The sequence below is a fragment of the Euleptes europaea genome, chromosome 14 (genome assembly GCF_029931775.1).
Source record: "Euleptes europaea isolate rEulEur1 chromosome 14, rEulEur1.hap1, whole genome shotgun sequence".
Taxonomy (NCBI): domain Eukaryota; kingdom Metazoa; phylum Chordata; class Lepidosauria; order Squamata; family Sphaerodactylidae; genus Euleptes; species Euleptes europaea.
The window spans coordinates 47,440,166-47,462,316 of record NC_079325.1 but is presented as its reverse complement, the minus strand read 5'-3'; positions in this window follow the sequence as shown (position 1 = coordinate 47,462,316).

The following is a 22,151-nucleotide window of genomic DNA, read 5'->3' as shown; positions in this document are numbered from 1 at the left end:
GAGTGAAGAAACAAATCCAGTTCACCAGATTAGCATCCACTGCTCATGTGGAGGAGTGGGGAATCAAACCTGGTTCTCCAGATCAGAGGCCACTGCTCCAAACCACTGCTCTTAACCACTACCCCGCGCTGGCTGATGTTGGAGGTTCTTTCTAAGTATCACTCACAGCTAATACCTGCTGACAGACCAACTGTCCATGATTGTCAATCCTTCTATATTGGGTACCATTAGGAGATCGCATGGGAGGGAATTCCCTACGTCAAGCGTGTGAAAGGCTGGCCATTGTGCCAAAATCCACTGCAAATCATGTCAAACTTTTTTTTTTAGCTGTGATGGTTCCGCTTGTACATGTGCAAACGATGACATGTTGAACATGCACGCCATGCAACTCTCACAAATTACAGAGACTATTTGATCTTGGAGGGTGAAAACCGGCATTGGAATGAATCCACAGTGCCAGCTCTAATTGTGTTGCAGCAAAACCTCTTCTTTGCGTTCCAGACTCCTTTCTCCAGATTGAAATAATGACGTTTCATTCGGCTTAATGAACTGCTGTTGGTCTGTGGAGGAGTGTGCTTAGAGTGGAAGAGGGAGTCTGTCTTGCTTATGCGTCTCAGTTAGAAGCGGAGATCGGATAAAGTGATGTCTCCAGAGATATACCGATCCAATCCATGTCTCCGTCATGCCACTTCCAGATCCATGTGGTAGGGATTTGCATAAGAAAAGTTGCTGGAATATTGACAGTCTCTTCTCAAAGGGAACAATGTTTTTTTTTTTTTTTTTTGCTTGGTTAGGTAAAGGTAGTCCCCTGTGCAAGCACTGATGTCACATCACAACGTTAACTAAGCAGACTATGTTTACAGGGTGGTTTGCCATTGCCTTCCCCAGTTGTCTACACTTGACCCCCAGCAAGCTGGGTACTAATTTTACCGACCCCGGAAGGATGGAAGGCAGAGTCAACCTTGAGCCATCTGCCTGAAACTGACTTCCGTCAGGATCGAACTAAGGTCGTGAGCCGAGCTTTTGACTTCAGTAATGCACCTTACCATTCTGCTCCACGGGGCCCATCATTTCCTCGGTTGCCGAGGTACATAAATGCAAAATAATCCTACTGCTATCAGTGGAAATGTGTTTCAGTCCAAGATGGCAAGGAAACATGCTCCTTTGAGTTCTGCCAAGAAGTAAGATTTCAAGCACAGGTCTTGTGAAACCTGTATGATGACCCCTGGACAATTTGTCAAGTTGCTTTTAGTTTCTTATTTTAAAGCTGTCTTCTTCAGCAGCGGGGAGGAATGGATTTTTCTGTTTTCATTCCCTTACTGTAATATGACTTTGTCATGTTCTACAGTAAAGAAAGCTGACAGGAAGAAAGTAGATTCCTTTGAAATGTGGAGTTGGAGGAGAGGGGTTTTTTATATGGTTTCTTCATTTTATTTACCATTTGAATTTAAAATCGACATGAAGTGAAGCATCCATTTCTGTAGATCTCAGAAACTCAGGACAGATTATACAAGTCAACTATTCATAATCAGGAGGGATTCCCAGCTCTTCATCTGTCCACTTTGAAGAGTCTGGATAAGGGAAGTGGCCCAGCACAGTGTCAGGGTTATGCCCGAAGTGCCACTGGATCCAGAACCACATGAAACTACTGATAAGTTCACCCTTTATTATCTGGGACCGTGAAAGCTCTGGGAATTGGGGGTAACGAAATAGGCCATGTGCCTCTGAGCTTGCACGCCAGGCCCCCGAGGCCACTCCTGGCCCACCTCTGGCGTGAAGAAGGTGGGTTGCCAACCGCAGCCAGCACAAAGGCCCGGCCATAGTGGCAACTACTGTGTTGGAAGAGAGTTTGATGGATACAGTGGACAGCCCCAAAGACAAATCAGCGGGTTCTAGATCGGATCAAGCCTGAATTCTCCCTAAAAGCTAAAATGATTAAATTGTGACTGTCGTACTTTAGTCACATTGTGAGAAGACGAGAGTCACTGGAAAAGACAATCATGCTAGGAAGAGCTGAAGGCAGGAGGAAAAGAGGAAGATCCAACATGAGATGGACTGACGCCCTCAAGGAAGCTACGGCCCTTAGTTTGCAAGACCTAAGCAAGGCTGTTAATGATAGGTCATTTTGGAGGTCCTTGATTCATAGGGTTGCCATGAATTGGAAACAACTTGACAGTACTTAACAAATGCATACAGGTTCTACAATCCACTCTGCCTTCATTCAGGTTTGTTTGAAGGACCATCTCTCCTTTAGGGATGCCAGGCAAGCACCAGCAATTGTCAGGAGGTTGAGGGGCGGGGAAATGCAAATCACATAAGAAAGGCCATGCTGGATCAGACCAAGGCCCATCAAGTCCAGCACTCTGTTCACACAGTGGCCAACCAGGTGCTTCTTGGAAGCCCACAAACAAGACAACTGCAGCAGCACCATCCTGCTTGTGTTCCACAACACCTAAATATAATAGGCATGCTCTTCTGATCTTGTTGAGAATAGGTATGCATCATGACTAGTATCCATTTTGACTAGTACCCATGGATAGCCCTTTCCTCCATGAACATGTCCACTTCCCCCTTAAAGCCTTCCAGGTTGGCAGCCATCACCACATCCTGGGGCAGGGAGTTCCACAATGTGTGTTGTGTGAAGAAATACTTCCTTTTATCAGTTTTGAATCTCTCACCCTCCAGCTTCAGCAGATGACCCCATGTTCTGGAATTATGAGAGAGGGAGAAAAGCTTCTTCCTGTCCAGTGTCTCCATACCATACATAATTTTATAGACCATGGCAGACCAAGCATCCATGACAGAGTAAGGATTTGAACCCAAATCTCCTAGATCCTAGTCCAGCACTCTAACCACTACACCACAATGCTTCTGTAGGACTAAAAAAAAAAAAAAAAAAAAAAGGTCCCCTGAGCAAGCACCGGGTCATTCCTGACCCATGGGGTGATGTCACATCCCGACATTTTCTAGGCAGACTTTGTTTACGGGGTGGTTTGCCAGTGCCTTCCCCAGTCATCTTCCCTTTACCCCCAGCAAGCTGGGTACTCATTTGACCGACCTCGGAAGGATGGAAGGCTGAGTCAACCTTGAGCCGGCTACCTGAAACCAACTTCCATTGGGATCGAAATCAGGTTGTGAGCAGAGTTTGGACTGCAGTACTGCAGCTTACCACTCTGTGTCACGGGGCTGTAGGACTGCCTGCATGTTAATCCACTCCAGAATTTACAAGGAACTAGAAAAGCAAAAATGGAAACTCTTAAATCAAGCTAAGCTACTTGTTGATATATCTGTACGTCTTGAATAAACTCTACAACTGTTGAAAACCACGCTGCCTCCTGATTTTTATGCCAGGTCTTCTGGTCACCACAATTAGCAGATGGCAAATTCGTATTCTCTGCAGCCGCCCCCTGGATTTCTCGTGTTCAATCCTTGGCATCTCCAGGTATCTGATTTTTACTAGCAGGTGTTGGGAAAGACCCTTCGCTGCCTGGCAGCCTGGCAGAACAAGGACGGGAGGTCAAAGAAAGAAAGGAAATAGATAACAGCAGGTAACGAGTGAAGAGTTTTAAAAGCAATAAGGAAGGTATTCCCAGGGGCAAACATATTTCCCTTCTTTCTTTCTCTGTAGTTTCTGCTTTTGTTGCTGGGATTTTAGGACAGGGCGACACCAGGCATGAAGGTCACCCTTCCGAGGGATTGTCAGGAGAAGCCGGGTGGAGAAAAATCCATGGAGATGAACTTGCTGAGAGATTGTTCAGTGAGGCACCTGCTAGGAGGAACAGTCGGGGATGGGAGGAAAATATTGAACTTTTGAGAAATGCAAAAGAAGGGAAATAAATCTGCAGTCTCTCCCAGGACGCATCTCTGGGGCAAAACTCCCAAGCGCACTTGAAGAGCGGGATTCGATTGAAGGTCAGTCTGCCTTTCCTTCAGGGCGCGCTGTTGGATGGATTTCAAATGACAGATAACCTAGGAAGGGAGAGGGGACACGGGAGGGGGAAAGTATTTTCTTCCTCTAGTTTACAGCATTTGTGACAAATAAATAAAGCCTCAAAGGTGGAGATCAACAAGGAATTTAAAGTAAGAGAGCAACGAGTACAGAGAGCCATCTTGTTCCCATCAAAGAGCTGAGGAATGCCCCATTCTAAAGCCCCTTCTGGTCTTGGCTTATGGCTTTACTTGTGATCGTTCCAAGTTTGAACATCTGGAATACACACTGCGGGTCACAGAGAAGCTGTGTATACCCAACCCTGATGTCTAACAGGAATAGATTATTGCATGGTGTCTTTTCCTTACCTCCACAACCTCTCCTATTCCCCGGTTCCCTTGACAGCTTGTAATTAGGAGATTTCCTGCATATTACCTGGAATTAAGTTAAACTGCACCTTGAAAATTGTCTGGTGACTGACAGCTTTCTCAATGCATCTGAACAAATGAGCCCGGGCTCGTCTCTGAGAGATTGTCTCTTCCTCCGTCATATCCCACACCATCATATTCCACAGGATTGCCTTCACTGCAACAGATAAAGAGGACCATCAGTTTGGGGAGGAGACATTTTCATACCATAAGCAAAAAGTCAAAGGGTGATTACTCTCCCTCTCAGCTCCTGGACTTGATTTTTCTTTTTTCTTTTTTTGCAAAAGCATAGAAAAATAGAGATTGTGGTCAAGGAAAAATGGCACCTTTCTGGAATCTGCTGCCTGAAGCAATTTGTTGCTCTTTTGGAGGCCTCCAACAGCAACCAAACAAGGTCCACCATGCCAAAAACAAATGCAATTTCTTGGAACATTATTTGTTTACCAGGAGTGAGAAGTCCCTGTAACTTTTCCATTTCTGTCTGTTCCAATAAAAAAACCCTTAGCTTGATTTCTTGCTGCTGGTTTTGATGGGGTTTTTTTTTTTTAATTGGTTCACGCCTGTTCTAATGCTTCTGTTGATTGTTGTCTCTGGGTGGTTTTATATTGGGGGATTGTAAGCTACTTGAATGGTGCAAAAAGCTGTCATATATATGTATACATTCATATGTGAGACAAAACAGAATTTTCAATAAATGTTTTGGAATCCATCTTCTTTATCAATAGTTGATTTTTCAATAAAAGGGAACCTTGTGGCAAAGAAGAAGATGATGGTGAAGAAGAAGAAGTTGGCTTTGATATGCCGACTTTCTCTACAGCTTAAGGAAGAATCAAACCGGCTTACAAACACCTTCCCTTCCCCTCCCCACAACAGACACCCTGTGAGGTAGGTGGGGCTGAGAAAGTTCTAAGAGAGCTGTCACTAGCCTAAGGTCACCCAGCTGGCTTCATGAGTAGAAGCGGGGAACCCAACCCAATTCACCAGATTCGCCTCCACCACTCATGTGCAGGAGTGGGGAATCAAACCCAGTTCTTCAGATTAGAATCCACTGCTCCAAACCACCACTCTTAACCACTAGACCACTATACTACAGAGTAGTAAGCTGTAGTAATGTAGTCAATGCTCTGCTCATGATTTGAGTTTGATCTCAACAGAAGTCAGTTTCAGGTAGACGGCTCAAGGATGACTCATCCTTCCATCCTTCCAAGGTTGGTAAAATGAGTACCCAACTTTCTGGGGGTAAAGTGTTGATGACTGGGGAAGGCAATGGCAAACCACCCCGTAAACACAGTCTGCCTAGTAAACATCATGACATCACCCCATGGGCCAGTAATGACCCGGTGCTTGCACTGGAGACTACCTTTACTTTTACTTTTTTTCCCCTATGTCACCCCTGAAGCCAAGATGGCAGGTTTTGAACTATGAAATCCTCAAGAAACTGAAATCAGCAAAAGAGGAATAGGAAGGCTACATAACAATGTGTATTTCAAATGAATGCAAATGAAGCCTATCCATCTATTTTAGAAATTTGTTTCTATTGTCCCTGGATTTGCTGGTTGCTCTATTGGAAATATTTCTAAGCTCCCCTACTTGTTAATATTTTTCTTCTGATCTAGTGCAGTCATTGGATTCAGTTAATGGTCACCCACCTAAATTAGGGTCTCAGACTGTACCTCAATTCTTTATGCAGATGATACCGTCATTCTTTCTTTCACCAAAGTAGGCCTCCAACTATATCTAGATGCTTTTAATAATTATTGCCATTCGAATTTACTTTCTATTAACTCCTCCAAATCAAAAGTAGTGGTATTTTCCAAAAAAATGGTCCTTATGCAAATGGCATATTGGGAAGGATTCAATCGAACAAGTTAAAAGCTATAAGTCATTGGGAATTACCTATAACTATAATCTCAATTGGTCTATACATCGACATAATACTATTAAAGCCACCAGGATTTCCTTAAATCAACTCAAGCAATTTTTCTACACGAAGGGGAATCAGTGTGTTCCTGCAGTAATCAAAATCCTGAATTTGAAAATATTCCCCCAACTTCTGTTTGGTGTTCCCTTATGGCTTGGAACTCTTAATCAAGAAGTGGAGAACATCCAAGCCATATTTCTTAGGCAAATATTGGGGATACCTAAATGCGTTTCATATTTTACAATTTGTCTTGAAACCGGGCAAAACTTGATTGCCACCAAAGCCTGGATTCAAACAATAAGATATTGGCTCAAATTATATTTTCAAACTGAGCCAGGTTCCCTTTTATATCTTTGGAAAAGAGAACTTCATTATTTCTCATGGGACATATTGATTAGATCTAGACTCTGCCAAATTGGAATTGATTTAGATAACCTTGCTCTGGCCAATGAATCTTACATCTTCAAAAGAATCAAGCAATGTCTCCTTGATGTAGAATTGCAGAATTTTAACCCAGCTCTTCCCCCCATCTGTTATCCTGGGGCGCTAGGCCTTAATAATGGATCGGGTAAAATGGCTAGGTATCTAGATAACCTAGAGATACCTTCTCAAAGCCACATTTTTCTATTAGCTAGGGTTAACGCATTCCCATCTAGGATGCTCTTAGGCTGATACCTTCAGATCCCTAGACATGAACGCTTATGCACATGCGGTTTAAATTTGTTGGATACAATTGACCACATCCTTTTAGATTGCCCCTTCTATGTGACTCTGCGGGATAAACTTCTATTTACTTGGCTCCAGTACAAGAGATACAGGAGTAATGAAGTGAAATGCAAATTTCTCTTGAGTGATCATGATCCTAAAATTACGGCTACCGTGGCTGAATTTCTTACAGGAGTTCTTAAAGAACAAGAAAACTTTTATTAACCCGACTTGTAACTTATATGTATTGCCCTTTGGAGGTATATTGTTGTTTTATCTCTGTCTTTTGGTATGCCAATAAAGGTTAATGAAATGAAATGAATGAAATATTTGTAAGGTCACAGATGCCATGACTTTCAAAATTAAAATGTTTTGCCACAGGTTGTTCAAGCTTCTGTGTCAAGAATGCTGATCTATGGTTTCTGTATCTGGTATATAAATCCGTGGCTGTTTTTTCCCCCAAGGTATTGTATTTGGAATTCAGAGTGCTCGCATTCAATAACATGCATTTCATTCTTGGACTTGCAAGTGATGTTTTGTTTGATCAAATCGATCTTACCAATAGCTGTGCTTTTTAACGGGAGCTGTTTCCCTAAGATATGAGTGAGGAATTCAGCAACTGCATTCACAATTAGGTGAACTAGGATTGCTGCTAGATGGTTTTTTTTTTTTTTTTTAAATGGATGTCATATGTAGATTTGGAGGCTGGAGAATAGCTGCCCAAAGAATCTAGCTGACAGCTTTTGCAAGGTACTGTGAGCTAGCCACGGGGAGGGTGTGTGTGTGCTGTCCTCTATTGCTAGGTGATAGTTAGGAGATACTAGATAACAAGTTCATGTTCTTTATTGTTACAGTCATAGACCAGCATGCATACAAATTGCAGTCAGTAGTTATAAAAAGAGAAGGGGGGAACTGTATAAAATCAGAAACTAAAAACCCTGATTGAATATATAAGCTAAGGGTAGCTATGTCTATCATAAGTAAATTCTGTGAACCGCAGCTACAATATAGGTTAGTACTGTGTATCTAAGGCCATTAATCCACCTCCTTACCTGTGAATGCGTGTCTCTTCTTAATAGCTAAAAAGCAGAATTTTGCCATTGCATGGGATAAGGCTGCCTCCTTATCCTTAAGCAATAGTTTAACCAAGGCTAACTCTGTACACCCCCCCAAAGTTCAGATACTTAAAATGAGATAGCAGGGGAAAAATAGTATTTGTCCTGATTTCATCATAGAATTCACAGTGAGTGCAGTACTGCATGTGTGATTGATTCAACTGCATTGGGCGAAGAGGGGCAACACTGTTGCTCCATAGGCAAGTTGGATGACAGTAACAAAAGGGAAAAGGTATACCACGTTTCTATCATCGTCCCCACATTTTTGTAAGGAGAAACTTGTCTTCATAGTAACTCTAAAGGACCTTCCACCTTGAAGCTGCAGTAGAAAATCTAGCAGATACTCTTGGTGGAAAGTACTTTTTGAGTTCACCAGTTTTTAAAAAGGGGATCACTGATATTGGGATGGATCCCACACCTGTCTTTTCATTCCACTGAGCCAAGTAGGAAGCCTTCCTTCTGCCGAAGGAGGCTTCCTCCAACCTAAGTAACTTTTCCTCCAGGAGAAAAGCCTCTTAAGTAGGAGGAGGTTTCTATAGACTGGAGGAAGTCTCCTTGGAGGAAGATTGGATCTGTGCCAGTATTGCAAATGTATCTATATCTACATTTATATGAGAGAGTGTGGTGTAGTGGTTAAGGTGTCAGAGTAGGCCATGGGAAACTCAGGTTCAAATCCCCACTCATCCCATAGAAGCTTGCTGGGTTACCCTGGACCAGTCACACACTCTCAGCCCTGACCCTGGCTAGTATTTGAATGGGAGACCACCAAGAAATAGCAGGGTCATGACGTGGAGGCAGGCAATGGCAAACCACCTCTGAATGTCTCTTGCCTTGAAAACCCTATGGGGTCACCATAAGTCAGCTGGGACTTGACAGCAAACACACTCTCTCTCTCTCTCTCTCACACACACACATTATTTCAGGAGGTGAAAGGCTCCTGGCTTGCTCAAGGCCACCCACAGAATTCCCATCAAACTTGAGATTGGCCCCAAAGACTTTCTAATTTGCAGTTGAGAGCCAGCATGGTGTAGTGGTTAAGAACAGTGGTTTGGAGTGGTGGACTCTGATCTGGAGAACTGGGTTTGATTCCCCACTCCTCCACATGAGCGGCGGGAGCTAATCTGGTGAACCAGGTTGGTTTCCCCACTCCTACACATGAAGCCAGCTGGGTGACCTTGGGCTAATCACAGGGTGTCTGTTGTGGGGAGGGAAGGTGATTGTAAGCCGGCTTGATTCTGCCTTAAGTGGTAGAGAAAGTCGACATATAAAACCAACTCCTCCTCCTCCTCCTCCTCCTCCTCCTCCTCCTCCTCCTCCTCCTCCTCCTCCTCCTCTTCTTCTTCTTCTTCTTCTTCTTCTTCTTCTTCTTCTTCTTCTTCTTCTTCTTCTTCTTCTTCTTCTTCTTCTTCTTCTTCTTCTTCTCCTCCATTATCCCAGGTCTCAAAAGAAGAGAGAGAGGGAGAAAGATCAAACTTCATTAAGAAACTTTGGAGCAGAACTATTTTCTCCCCACAATGATATCCCTGACCCTGTGACCTCATTGCCACTTCTCTTTTCAGGCCGATTCTATCCATACCACCTGTGGTCCACACAGCAAATAGAAACTCTCCTGCACTCATCTCCATCTCATTAAAGAAGGTTAATGTGAGGAGGCAGCCAACACAAACATAAGAGCACTAGTTGAGAGGGGGAAATTGAGAAAGGCTTTTGCAGACAATCCTAGCATCTGCCTTCGCTGAAGAAAAATGCTCGGGAAATTAACTCATTGCAGCTTTTGCTGATGAACGGTGAGTTTCCAATTAGCATTTTAATTATTACTCATTCGAGATGCACTCCCCGCCCCGCCCCCAGCCATTAAGAGAGCCATAAAAATGTCTGCAAGCAACAGTTGTCAATGCTGGAATGGACTGAGAGTCAAAAGATGGGGAAATATGATGGGAGGAGCTGAGAATGAGGCATGGACATTTTTGTGTGCTATCAGATTTTAAAAACCTAATCTAATCTATGGCAAATTTTGCATTTTCATTTATTCATTTTATGACATTGACAGACCACTCCTACGCAACTGGCCCCAGAAGAAGTGTCATTCCCAATAGCAATATTTCTACCTCGATTTATTAATGATCTATCCACCGTGGCAGCTGTTGCTGCAGGACTCTGTTCCTGCAAGAGAATAAGTTCCAGCATGGTGTAGTGGTTAAGAGCAGTGGTTTGGAGAGGTGGACTCTGATCTGGAGAACCGGGTTTGATTCCCCACTCCTCCACTTGAGCGGCGGAGGCTAATCTGGTGAACCGGGTTGGTTTCCCCATTCCAACACATGAAGCCAGCTGGGTGACCTTGGGCTAGTCACAGTTCTCTTAGAGCTCTCTCAGCCCCACCTACCTCACTGGGTGTCTGCTGTGGGGAGGAGAAGGGAAGGTGATTGTAAGCCAGTTTGATTCTTCTTTAAGTGGTAGAGAAAGTCGGCATACAAAAACCAACTCTTCTTCTTCTACTACAAACTACACATGGGCCAATTATGCACGGGAGGTTTTCCCTTGAATTTGCTGCTCTCTAGATGCCCATTTCCCCCATCCAAATCCTCCAAAATCAACAATAAGCCCCCATGCAGAGTTTTGAGAATTCATCTGAGGAAAACATGCATCTATAAAGCAGCAAACCCAAGGCAAAACCTCCCACTCATAAATGGCCATAGTGTCACAAGTAGGATAGATGATTGCCTTCATACAAAGCAATGCAACAAAGATGGTGCCCGCCTGTGGACTTTGAAGCTGGACACATTTGAATCAAAGATAGGGTTGCCAGGTAAACTCAGAAGCGATAGGGATGCTCTAGCATGTTCTTCCCAAAACTCTATGGTTTGCGTAGAGGGTTTTTTTTAGGGACATACTAGAGCATCCCTATCGCTTCTAGGGTAAACCCGGAAGGGGTGTTTTTGCATGAGTGCATGCCCCCCCCTCCGAAAGCTCCCACTGGTGGCAAGGGGGGACTTGGCAACTCTAATCAAAGAACTGGGTGTCATGTGAGTTAATGGAGCAGATCTTAGCAAGAAAAGAAAAGAAACAATCAAGGAATCTGTCCTTCAAAATTATTGCTATGTTAAAAATATGTGTACTGAAAAAAAGAGTACAGATATGTTCATAACATGATCTCTAGTGGCAAATTTATGACAGAAAGGAAAGACCAGTTCTTTGCGCATTTTGCAACTTATGGGATAAGTCTCAATTCAGAGGAACATTTTCTATGAGAAACCAAGACTTGGGGGTGGAGGCGGGGAGCTGATGAGTGGTAACCCAGCTGTAGTTAATTCTTAAATGCTGTGTTTTCACAGATGGTGATGACATGCTCAAGGACGGAAACCTCATGTGATCAAATTCAAAAGAAATACAAAAGGGGAAAAAACTGCTGACGGAGGACAATTGAACACCAGAAACAAATCATTGCAATAGTCTGAGAGCATGAGACACCTAAAGATTAAACAAAAATGATTGCCAAACGGGTTTGCCAACAAGGCAGAGACAAAGGGACAACTGCAAATTGGTCCACACGGATTGTGTTAAAAAGGGGGAGGGATACACAGTAAATGTTTGAACCCTTCTGTTGTCTTGTTTGTGGGCTTCCTAGAGGCACCTGGTTGGCCACTGTGTGAAGGAACTGCTGGACTAGATGGGCCTTAGTCTGATCCAGCAGGGCCTTTCTTACGTTCTTATGTTCTTAAGATGCAGGACTTTTGTGGGCCCAGAGCTGGAGTGAGGCACTACTGGTAAATTCAATGGAGAGGAAGAGGAAAGTATAACTCTGGGGCAGTCACTGTGCCTAATCTATCACATAAGGGTGGTATGAGGATAAAATAGAAAGAAGAAGGAGGAGGAGGAGAGTTAGTTTTTATATGCCAACTTTCTCTCCCCACAACAGACACCTTGTTAGGTAGGGAAACAGCTCATGTGTAGGAGTGGAGAATCAAACCCAGTTCTCTAGTTTAGAGGCCTACACTCCAAACCACGACTCTCAACCACTACACCATGCTGGCTCTCTATGAAGGTTGTGTTTTCTCCTACTGGTGACACCATGTGTTGTCTACTGAACCATTTAAAAGACTCCACACTTGAGCTGCTTAAACTGAGTTGGAGCCCTGAAGGGTAGGATAAAGAAAAAAGTCTGGTGATTCCTGATAACAGTAAATCAAATGATTTGTTTGCTTATGAATTTTGGTTTGAGTCTGGGAGAACAGGACTTCCCAGTCCAGACTGCTGGTGGATTCAGAATTTCTCAAACCCAGAGGACCAGTATTGGGCTTTTATGCAAAATGGTGAACACAGGCTGCTTTCATTCCATCTCTGTCAAGCAAGAGGAATTAAAATGATCTTCCCCAGGGCGTTTACCAATATGTCTGGCTCATGTCTTGTGCTTGCTGGAAAACAATTTTTTCTGCAAGCATATCTCTAGAGCTTTAGAGGCACCAGGGAACGATGTCCCACGTTCAGTCAAATCCCACAGAACACACCCCAAAAGCCGTATATTCTTGTGGCATAACTACCTCATGGGGTTTCCAGAGGTGTTTCCATTCATTTAGTTGGAGATAGTCCTATCCTACATAGCCCAGGCTAGCCAAATCTCATCAGATCTTGGAAGCTAAGCAAAGTTGACTTTTGTTAGTACTTGGATGAAAAACCACCAAGGAAGCCCAGGGTTGGCACGCAGAGGGAAGCAATGGCAAACCACCTCTGTTTTCCTCTTGCCTTGAGAACACTAGGGGGTTGATGGCAAACCCCACCCCCCACCCCGGATCTGCAGTCAGGGTCCATCTAGAAGGGAAAGGTCTGCAGATAGAACTTGGCAAAACTAAAAAAGACATATGTAGGCATATTTTCTTTTCTTTCTGTTTTTTAAAGAGTATTCACACTAACATTCCATCACTTACGTTACTGAAATATTCATACCTCCTTTGTAGTTTTCATACTACGTATTTGGCATGAAACAAGTTGGGCACATGGATAAAAATCAGAGGAGAGAGAACAATTTTGTGATTTCCACCTCTGGGATTCTCTAATCTTTCAGTTCCATGAGCAGGTAGAAGAAGAAGAAGAAGAAGAAGAAGAAGAAGAAGAAGAAGAAGAAGAAGAAGAAGAAGAAGAAGAAGAAGAAGAGTTGGTTCTTATATCCCTCTTTTCTCTGTCTTGAAGAAGTCAAAGTGGTTTACAATCATCTTCCCCTCCCCACAACAGACACCTTGTGAGGTGGGCGGGGCTGAGAGAGTTTAGAGAGAACTGTGACTACTAGCCCAAGGTCACCCAGCTGGCTTCATGTGTAGGAGTGAGGAAACAAACCCGGTTCACCAGATTCGAGTCCACCACTCTTGACCACTACACCACACTGGTAGATTTCTACACCACCTCTTTGTCAACTGACAGCTGTTCTTCACATTCATATTCCTTTTGAAGCAGGCTTTCATCAGTTCATTTAATGGTGTGTGTGCGCAATGCCTGAAGGTACTGGGTTCCACTGTTTGTTCACCAACAGTAACCAGTTGATCTCCCGCACCCCACCAAGTATAAACCTCTCCCTGGTTTGTCAGGGGTCCCATTTTCCTGCTTTCAGTAAACACACAGAGACCAGCCACCTTGCTATTAGTTGTAGGGTTGCCAGGTCCTTCTTCGCCACCAGTGGGAGATGTTGGGGGCAGAGCCTGAGGAAGGTGGGGTTTGGGGAGGGGAGGGACTTCAATGCCATAGAGTCCAATTGCCAAATTGGCCATTTTCTCCAGGGGAACTGATCTGTATTGGCTGGAGATCAGTTGAAATAGCAGGAGATCTCCAGCTAGTACCTGGAGGCTGGCAACACTAATTAGTTATGGTTAGTTATGTGATAAAACTGTACATTCCTGAGGGGGGGGCGAGTCCTCTTAGGAGGCGTGACCACGCCGCCAGGGTAAGTGTGTCTAATCACGCAACAAGACGCACTTACGCAGGCGGTGAGGGCAGTTCCGTCAGCGCCCGAGCGCCGCAGAGCAGCGCCTCGCCCCTCTGCTGGCACAGTCTCTCCATGGCGCAGGCCACAGCGGAGAATTGCCGCGCTGGCTTGGGGGGGCGTTCCCGGGTTTTTCGTGGGGCAGGCCGGGGGGAGAAACCACCAGTAGGCTGCTTCCTGTCCCTGTTCGCCCCATTACGCCAGTGCTGGGAACAACATTGCCTGCCTGCTTTTTAGCAGGTGCAGCCCTGCTGTTCTCTATGGGGCAAAAGGCCCTGTTTAACAAAAGAAAAAGAAAAAGAGAAAAAAAGCCACAAAATGGCTTTTTCTTGTTTTTCGGTGTACGGGGAATGGCCTTAGGAGGCTGCTCGCCTGCGCCTTTTCCCCACCATTCCCGTACACCGAATCTCAGGAATGCACGGAAAATCAAACAGATCAATTGTGCAGTTGTTTGACTCTTTGGAGAGGTTCCTGTGTACTCTCTGTGCAATCCTGACATTTACACAGACACAATACAAGGTGTATGTATGTGTGTGTGTGTATATATATATATATATAAACATGGCTCATGGCTCACAACTTGTAAGAGGTCTCTAGCATGTATCACATCAACCAACGTGAAGAAAAGAATCAAACATTATGACTACCTATCTATATATACTGACTAAAATACATCCATGGTTACAACCCACAATAATTCTACTGGCATAGAATCAAGAGTGCTGCCGCAGTCCTGTAAGTTTGTTCTTCCATATGCCATGGATATTTCCTCAACGATGCAACACCAGTAGATCTTTTATTAAATAAAGCTGTAAATCACTGGAAACCAGATGCTGGACTAGATGGACCAAAGCTGCTTTTCTTATGCTGTTATATCATTCTGCTCTCTTTAAAGCATGCATAGCATAGCATAGCAAATTTGTTGTATATGGCCCTTGGTTATCACAAATAGCTAAAACAAAGTAATACAGCAAATAGTAGTATATACATACAATTAGCTAAAACGTAATAATACAGCAATAGAAATAAAACAAATCAGTGATTAAAATATTATAACAGATACCAAAATGCAAGCCTTCAGTCTTCTAGAGGAGCTACTGGAGGATGAGGGAAAATTGGGAGCAATTTCTTATTTTTTTTAAAAAAAACTGGGTTAGAGTACAACTGCAAACAGGAAAAATACAGTACGTAATGACCTGAGCTAGTAAATTAATAAGTAGCACCTCAAGTCTTCTCTGACATCTTTCACTACCATAGACCAATAGACAAAGGTTTAGCTGTGAACCTTGGGATATCAGGTCAAATCCCACTGAGCACAGTTCTCATTAATGTGGTTAACCTGTGTCTTGGCTGACCCATTTCAGGTAGCAGGTGGGTGGTGGGTGAGTGGCATGATATAATGTTCCCCATTACAAAATCCCTACACCTAGAAAATGAAATGAAAATGAACATGTTAGAGCGGTTCCTCAGTGGAACAGGCTTCATTGGAAGGTGGTAAGCTCTCCTTCCCTGGAGGTTTTTAAGCAGAGGCTAGATGGCCATTTGTCAGCAAGGCTGATTCGATGACCTTAGGCAAATCATGAGAGGGAGGGCACCTTGGCCATCTTCTGGGCATGGTCACTGTGTGTGTGTGTGTGGGGAGGTAGTTGTAAATTTCCTGCGTTGTGCAGGGGATTGGACTAGATGACCCTGGTGGTCCCTTCCAACTCTATGATTCTATGTCAGGTATAGCAGTGGTAGCAGGTATAGCCATTTCTCATTCTTCCTGATTTGATTCCAAGTCTCCATTTTGATTTTGTTCCTTAAGCTAATCAAAGCTGTGGTGATTTTGTGCCATTTTCTATTTCTTTCATCCTGGATTTGCACATAAAATATACCCTCTTTCTTTTTTTTCTTCTTCTTCTCTTGCTTCTAGGCTTCCCATAGCAAATGGGTCTCATTGGTAAGACAGGCATTTGGAAAAGTCCATTCCATTTCCATTTATTGTTACGGCCATTGGCCAGCATAAAATAACAGAGCATTTGGAATAGTATTTTCTGCAGTCGGAGTCAGCCCTCGGGTTGAATCCCATGGAGTTTGCTTTCTTCTCCATGGCAGAAACACATCTGATGTGGAAGCAGGAAAAATAGCACATGGCTCCTTTCCAACCCCCCCCCCCCGACACTTTCAGTAGGGGTGTGCGCATATGTATTCCAACTGCCCCAATTTAACCAGGCACAATCCCAATTTTCTAATAACTGTCCCTGGGAAATCAAGACAAAGGACAACTGACTTCGTCCCATGAATAAAGCCGAGGGGATGTGGGTTTCTGCAAAAACCCAGATACTAATCAATTAAGTAATTAATTGAAGTTTTAGGCCACTTTGCCCCAACAAGTCAGGCTCAGAGTGGCTTACAACATTACAACATTATGATGATCTCTTCACTTCCCCAAGCTGGGATAAAGTCCATGGGCAGCACTACCTGGTTTGGTTCCCCTTGGATGAGAGATTTATGATATTTCTGTAATATTCACCTTATTTACAAATAGACAGGCTCCACAGAAGGAGATAACGGTCGTTTATACGTGGGTACTTTCACTCACATTCACCCCTCCCCATCTGTCTCTGTTGTTCCTTGGAGTGATGCATGAGTTATGCATGAGTTATGCATGAGTTTCCCCTCCATTAAAGATGACCTCGCAGCCAGCTCCCACTATTACAATAGATCTCCAGATGACTGAGATAAGGTCCCCTGGAGACAATGGCTGCTTTGGAGGGTGGGCTCTATGGCACTATAACCTTCTGAGGTCCCTTGAGAGTGTGTGGTGTAGTGTTTAGAGCAGTGGACTCTAATCTGGAGAACCAGTTTGATTCCCCTCCACATGAGTGGTGGACTCTAATCTGGTGAACCGGGTTGGTTTCCCCACTCCTATGCTAAACTGAAGCTGTCGTACTTTGGACATATTATGAGAAGACAAGAGTCACTAGAAAAGACAATCATGCTAGGAAAAGTTGAAGGCAGCAGGAAAAGAGGAAGCCCCAACAAGAGATGGATTGACTATAAAGGAAGCCATGGTCCTCAATTTGCAAGATCTGAGCAAGGCTGTTAAGGATAGGACACTTTGGAGGACATTGATTCATAGGGTCACCATGAGTCGGAAACGACTTGACGGCACTTAACACACACACACGCACACAAAGCCTGCTGGGTGACCTTGGGCTAGTCACAGTTCTCTTAGAGCTCTCTCAGCCTCACTTACCTCACAAGGTGGTTGTTGTGGGGAGAGGAAGAGAAGGCGATTGTAAACCGGTTTGATTCTCCTTAAAAGGCAGAGATAATCAGGGTATAAAAGCCAACTCTTCTCCTCCTCCTCCTCCTCCTCCTCCTCCTCCTTCTTCTTCCCTCCCCAAACCCTGCCCTCCCCAGGATTCACACCCCAAATCTCCAGGTATTTAGCACCCCAGAGCTGGCAACCATACACCTTCCCCTCTTTAAAGCTTAAGGGTGCTCTGATGGGCAGGAACAGAATTATCTGGAGACAATCTAACAATGGGCTCTTACTGGTAAAAGACTAGCTAGATTTTTTGGGTTCTTTAATGAACCAAGAAATGACAAGCAAAGAGTTCATATTAAGGCCAATTTTTTTTTGTAAGTGCAAAACCAGAGACAGACAGAGAGACAGAGACAGAAAGGACCTAAATACCTTTTCTCCGAAGACTTCTTAGCAAAGTTTAATCATTTAATCCATTGCAGACAAGTGAGAAGCTCTAGCCTCGGAGGGCATTCATGGCCGTCGCTCACCAAAGTCCTGCGCTGGGTTTCAGAAATACCCTCACTTTATCCTTCTCAGTCATCCATATCGGAGCCCTGAAGATTAATGGCATGGACACAGCTTTCTGGCTGGCAGGAGTTCTGAAAGAGGCCCGTTTGAAAGGACCGTGGTCCCCATATCTTTCCCAAAGCGCAATGCAGAAGTCAGGGCAGGCGCTCATTTCCCTCCGAAGGGTCGGGAAGTCAAAGTTAATTAAGATAACGAGAAGCAAAAAGCAACAATAATTAAAATGTGGCAGGGCCCTCAGAGACAGGCAAGGAAGGGAACAAAAGAGGGTCGGATCCAAGGCTTTCATGTGCTGATTGCACAGAGGGGTGCGATCCATCCTTTGGACAGCCTTTGGTGCAGATTCCATTCTGTTCCATGAGGTTGGAACAAGATAAAGGGTCCACAAAGCGTGTTCGAGGTGCGGTTCTGTATCTTTCTGTTAGCAGAGAGTACAGCAGGGCAAATTTAGAATTCCAAATATTAATCCCTTTTCCCCCCAATTGGGCTCTAAGCCATGGGTGTCAAACTCATATGTTACGAGGGCTGGATATGACATAAATGTCACTTTGTCGTGCCGGGCCATGTGTACCATAAAATTTAATGCCAGGTACTGGAGATGCAAACTTTATAGCAGACGCAAGCAAAGCCAATTAATGATATTATTTTTTTTTACTTTATTTTTTACTTAACATACAAACATGCTTAGCCAGCATGGTGTAGTGGTTAAGAGCAGTGGTTTGGAGCAGTGGACTCTGATCTGGAGAGCCGGGTGTGATTCCCCACTCCTCCACGTGAGCGGTGGAGGCTAATCTGGTGAACTGGATTTGTTTCCCCACTCCTACACATGAAGCCAGCTGGGTGGCCTTGGGCAAGTCACACTCTCTAAGCCCCACCTACCTCACAGGGTGTCTGTTGTAGGGAAGGGAAGGTGATTGTAAGCTGGTTTGATTCTTCCTTAAGTGGTAGAGGAAGTCGGCATATAAAATCCAACTCTTCTTGTTCTTCTTCTTGACACATGCTTACCACATGCTTAACTCGGGTTATAGTATTTTCTTTTATTAAACAGTTTTTGATCATTGACACCTCGGGAGTGGGGGGAGGGACTGAGGAAAATTATATCTATCTATCTATCTATCTATCTATCTATCTATCTATCTATCTATCTATCTATCTATCTATCTATCTATCTATCTATTTTTGAGGGGGGGGGCTGAGGAAAATTATCTCTATTTTCTCCACATCATCCTTATTTATATACATTTTTATCCCCAATCAATCGTTTATTTTGGCCTTTCCCTCTACGGGATTCTATGGGATTCTATATCTGTCTTGACCTCTTTCTGTCACTCTGGCCTCACTGTTCCTTCGCTTCCTTCTTCCCACCCTCTTCCCTTGATGCTTTTCGACAGCGTGGCTTACTTAATCCTTGTCAGAAACTGCCCTCGACAACTACTCTGGATTAATTTGGCTCTTCCTCCCCCCTCCCCTTTGGAGAAGCTTTTAATTAGGACCTGATACTGTGCCGTTATTAGTATTTGTTATTAAGTGTTAATATCTAGCTCGCTCACTCTCTGCCTCCAGTGCACACACGCCCCGTCTCCTCTCCTTTCCTGCTTCTCGGTCTTTGTTTTAATTGTTATATTTTTTCATCAGTGATCAGCCGAGCTTCCCTAATGATCTCAACTCATTTAAAGGGTTTATAACTCCAATACAAAACTCCAATAAAAAAAGAAGAAGCAGACTTGCTGGGAATCCCCTAAGGGGATTCAGCATCGAGGAACACAATAAACTAATTTACTACTTGCTGGGTCTTCTTATTCCCCACTCCTTCCCCACCCCCTACTGCCTATTATATTATTTTGTGCAAATCCAAATCCTGCTGGAAAAAAAACAAAAAAAACCCAGAAAGTTTCTTGCCTGCTCTGTTCCATGAAAATCAAAATGATGTACAGGGCCGGATTCTTTGTTTTATAAAGCACTACTCCTCGAAGAGATTAGGGACGATTCCAATATATTCCTCGTGTGAGTTTTCTCCTGCATTTTGGAGTCCCAGCAACCTTATGGAAACCATAAGCAACCTTATGGAAAGTTGCTTCTGTCTAAGCCCTTTTAAGCAAATAATATTTGGAAATCTTTTTTTTTTTTTTTAAAGCATAGAGCAGAGGAAGATTCAAGTGTATTGATCCGACTTTGGAGACAAGGTCAGTTGATCCGGGACTCCGAAATCCAAAAGTAATTTCACGTGAGAAACATTTGTTGCAGCATTCAGTTCCTTCAGTCAGTTCCTGTTCCCACCACCACCACATGCACACAAACACACACAACCAGTGTGTTTTGATAAAACACTGCAAAAGGACTATTTCGATTCTTTTTGAGCACAATCCTGAAGGGGGGGGGGCAAATCAGCATAGGAGCTGACTAGACCCCGCTCCGGATTGTGTGTGTGTGTGTGAAAAGTGCTGTCAAGTCGCAGCCGACTTATGGTGTCCCCTTTTTTTGGGGGGGGGGGGTTCATGGAAAGAGACTAACAGAGGTGGTTTGCCAGTGCCTTCCTCTGCACAGCAACCCTGGTATTCCTTGGTGGTCTCCCATCCAAATACTAACAAGGGCTGACCCTGCTTAGCTTCTAAGATCTGACGTGATCAGGCAAGCCTGGCCCATTCAGGTCAGGCCGCTCCAGATCAAGTGCCCATTTTTTTCCAGGAGAATGGACTCTTATGCCATCCAGGGTGGCACAAAACCACATTGGGAACGAAATCCTGGGAGTCCACACTGGCATGGGGGGGGGGGTGTTCCAGGGGTAAACATTTACTTTTTAAAAAGTAAAACTTTTTAAGTAAAAGAAAAAGTAAAAGAATCTGTAGAGGTTCTGCGGCTGCGCCGCTCCTGGCCTCCACACATCTACCCCCTCGTCAGGAATGGGCTGCCCGTGTCATTTTACTAGTGCACAGGAGCATGTGTGAATCTCGGTAAAACCCTGCACTAAAAGAATCACATCCAAACGGCCATTGTGGCAGTGTGCTCGTGTGCATTACTAATGTGAAAGGGGTGGATATGCAAAATGATTGATTGACTGCTTGGTTTAAAATGCTGATATCTTCTCTAGACTCAAAGGGGTTCACAGACAAAAAAAGCTGATGGTATCCCTAATAATAAAACTAATTAAAAAAATTGATTAACAAAAAGATACCGCTTAATCCATCCTAAAATACCAAAAAAACTCTCACTGTACTGGACACTCCAACAATGCAATCCTAAAAAAAGTTACACCTGTGCAAGCCCATTTGTTTCAGTTGATTGAGAAGGGTGCAACTCTGCTTAGATTTGCACTACAGCTATCCAGCTGTCTACCTAAAACCACCTCTGAATAGTCCTGCCAAGTAATGATGGCTCACACCTGATTCAAAAGGTGAGCAACAAAGAAGTTCTCCAGTCCTCACCACTTCCGGCAGATCATTCCACAATAGAGGCACTGCGGCAATGAAGTCACAGGCTCAACCAGAGGAGGAGGATCCTGCCTCCTCAGAAAGTGCAAGAGAGCCCTGTCCATCACCAGCGTGAGGAACACAGCTGGTGCAGGGTTTCCAAGAGGGAGAAACAGTCCTTCTGTTTTGACAGTAAAGGGATGAAAACAAGCAGAGTCATGGTCCGGCCCAGCCCAGTCTTGTCAGACCTGAAAAGCTAAGCAGGGTCGGCCCTGATTAGTACTATGACGGGAGATTACCAAATAAGTCCAGGGTCTTTACACAGAGGCAGGCGATGGCAAACCACCTCTGTTTTCTCTCTTGCCTTGAAAACCCTATGGGACTGCCATCAGTCAGCTACAACTTGATGGACCACCTGACCCAAACTTTACCAAACTTGGAAGTTCATGCAAGGAACAACTCTTGCAGCTACCCTGAAAATTTGGAAACCCAACTTCTAAAATGCCCCTTAGTAGCTTTGGAAAAAAAATCCCCATAGGCTAAAATGGACTCCCCCCAGCCTGGGGAAACTTTTTGAAAGCCAAAATACCCATTTAATGGTACGGGTATTTGGCGTAGAATCATAGATTTGGAAGAGACCACCAGGGTCATCAAGTCCAATCCCCTGCACAATGCAGGACATTCACAACTACCTCCCCCCCCCATACCCCCAGTGACCAGAAGATGGCCAAGATGCCCTCTTTCTCATCATCTGCCTAAGGTCACAGAATCAGCATTGCTGACAGATGGCCATCTAACCTCTTCTTTAAAACCTCCATGGAAGGAGAGCTTACCACCTCCCGGGGAAGCCTGTTCCACT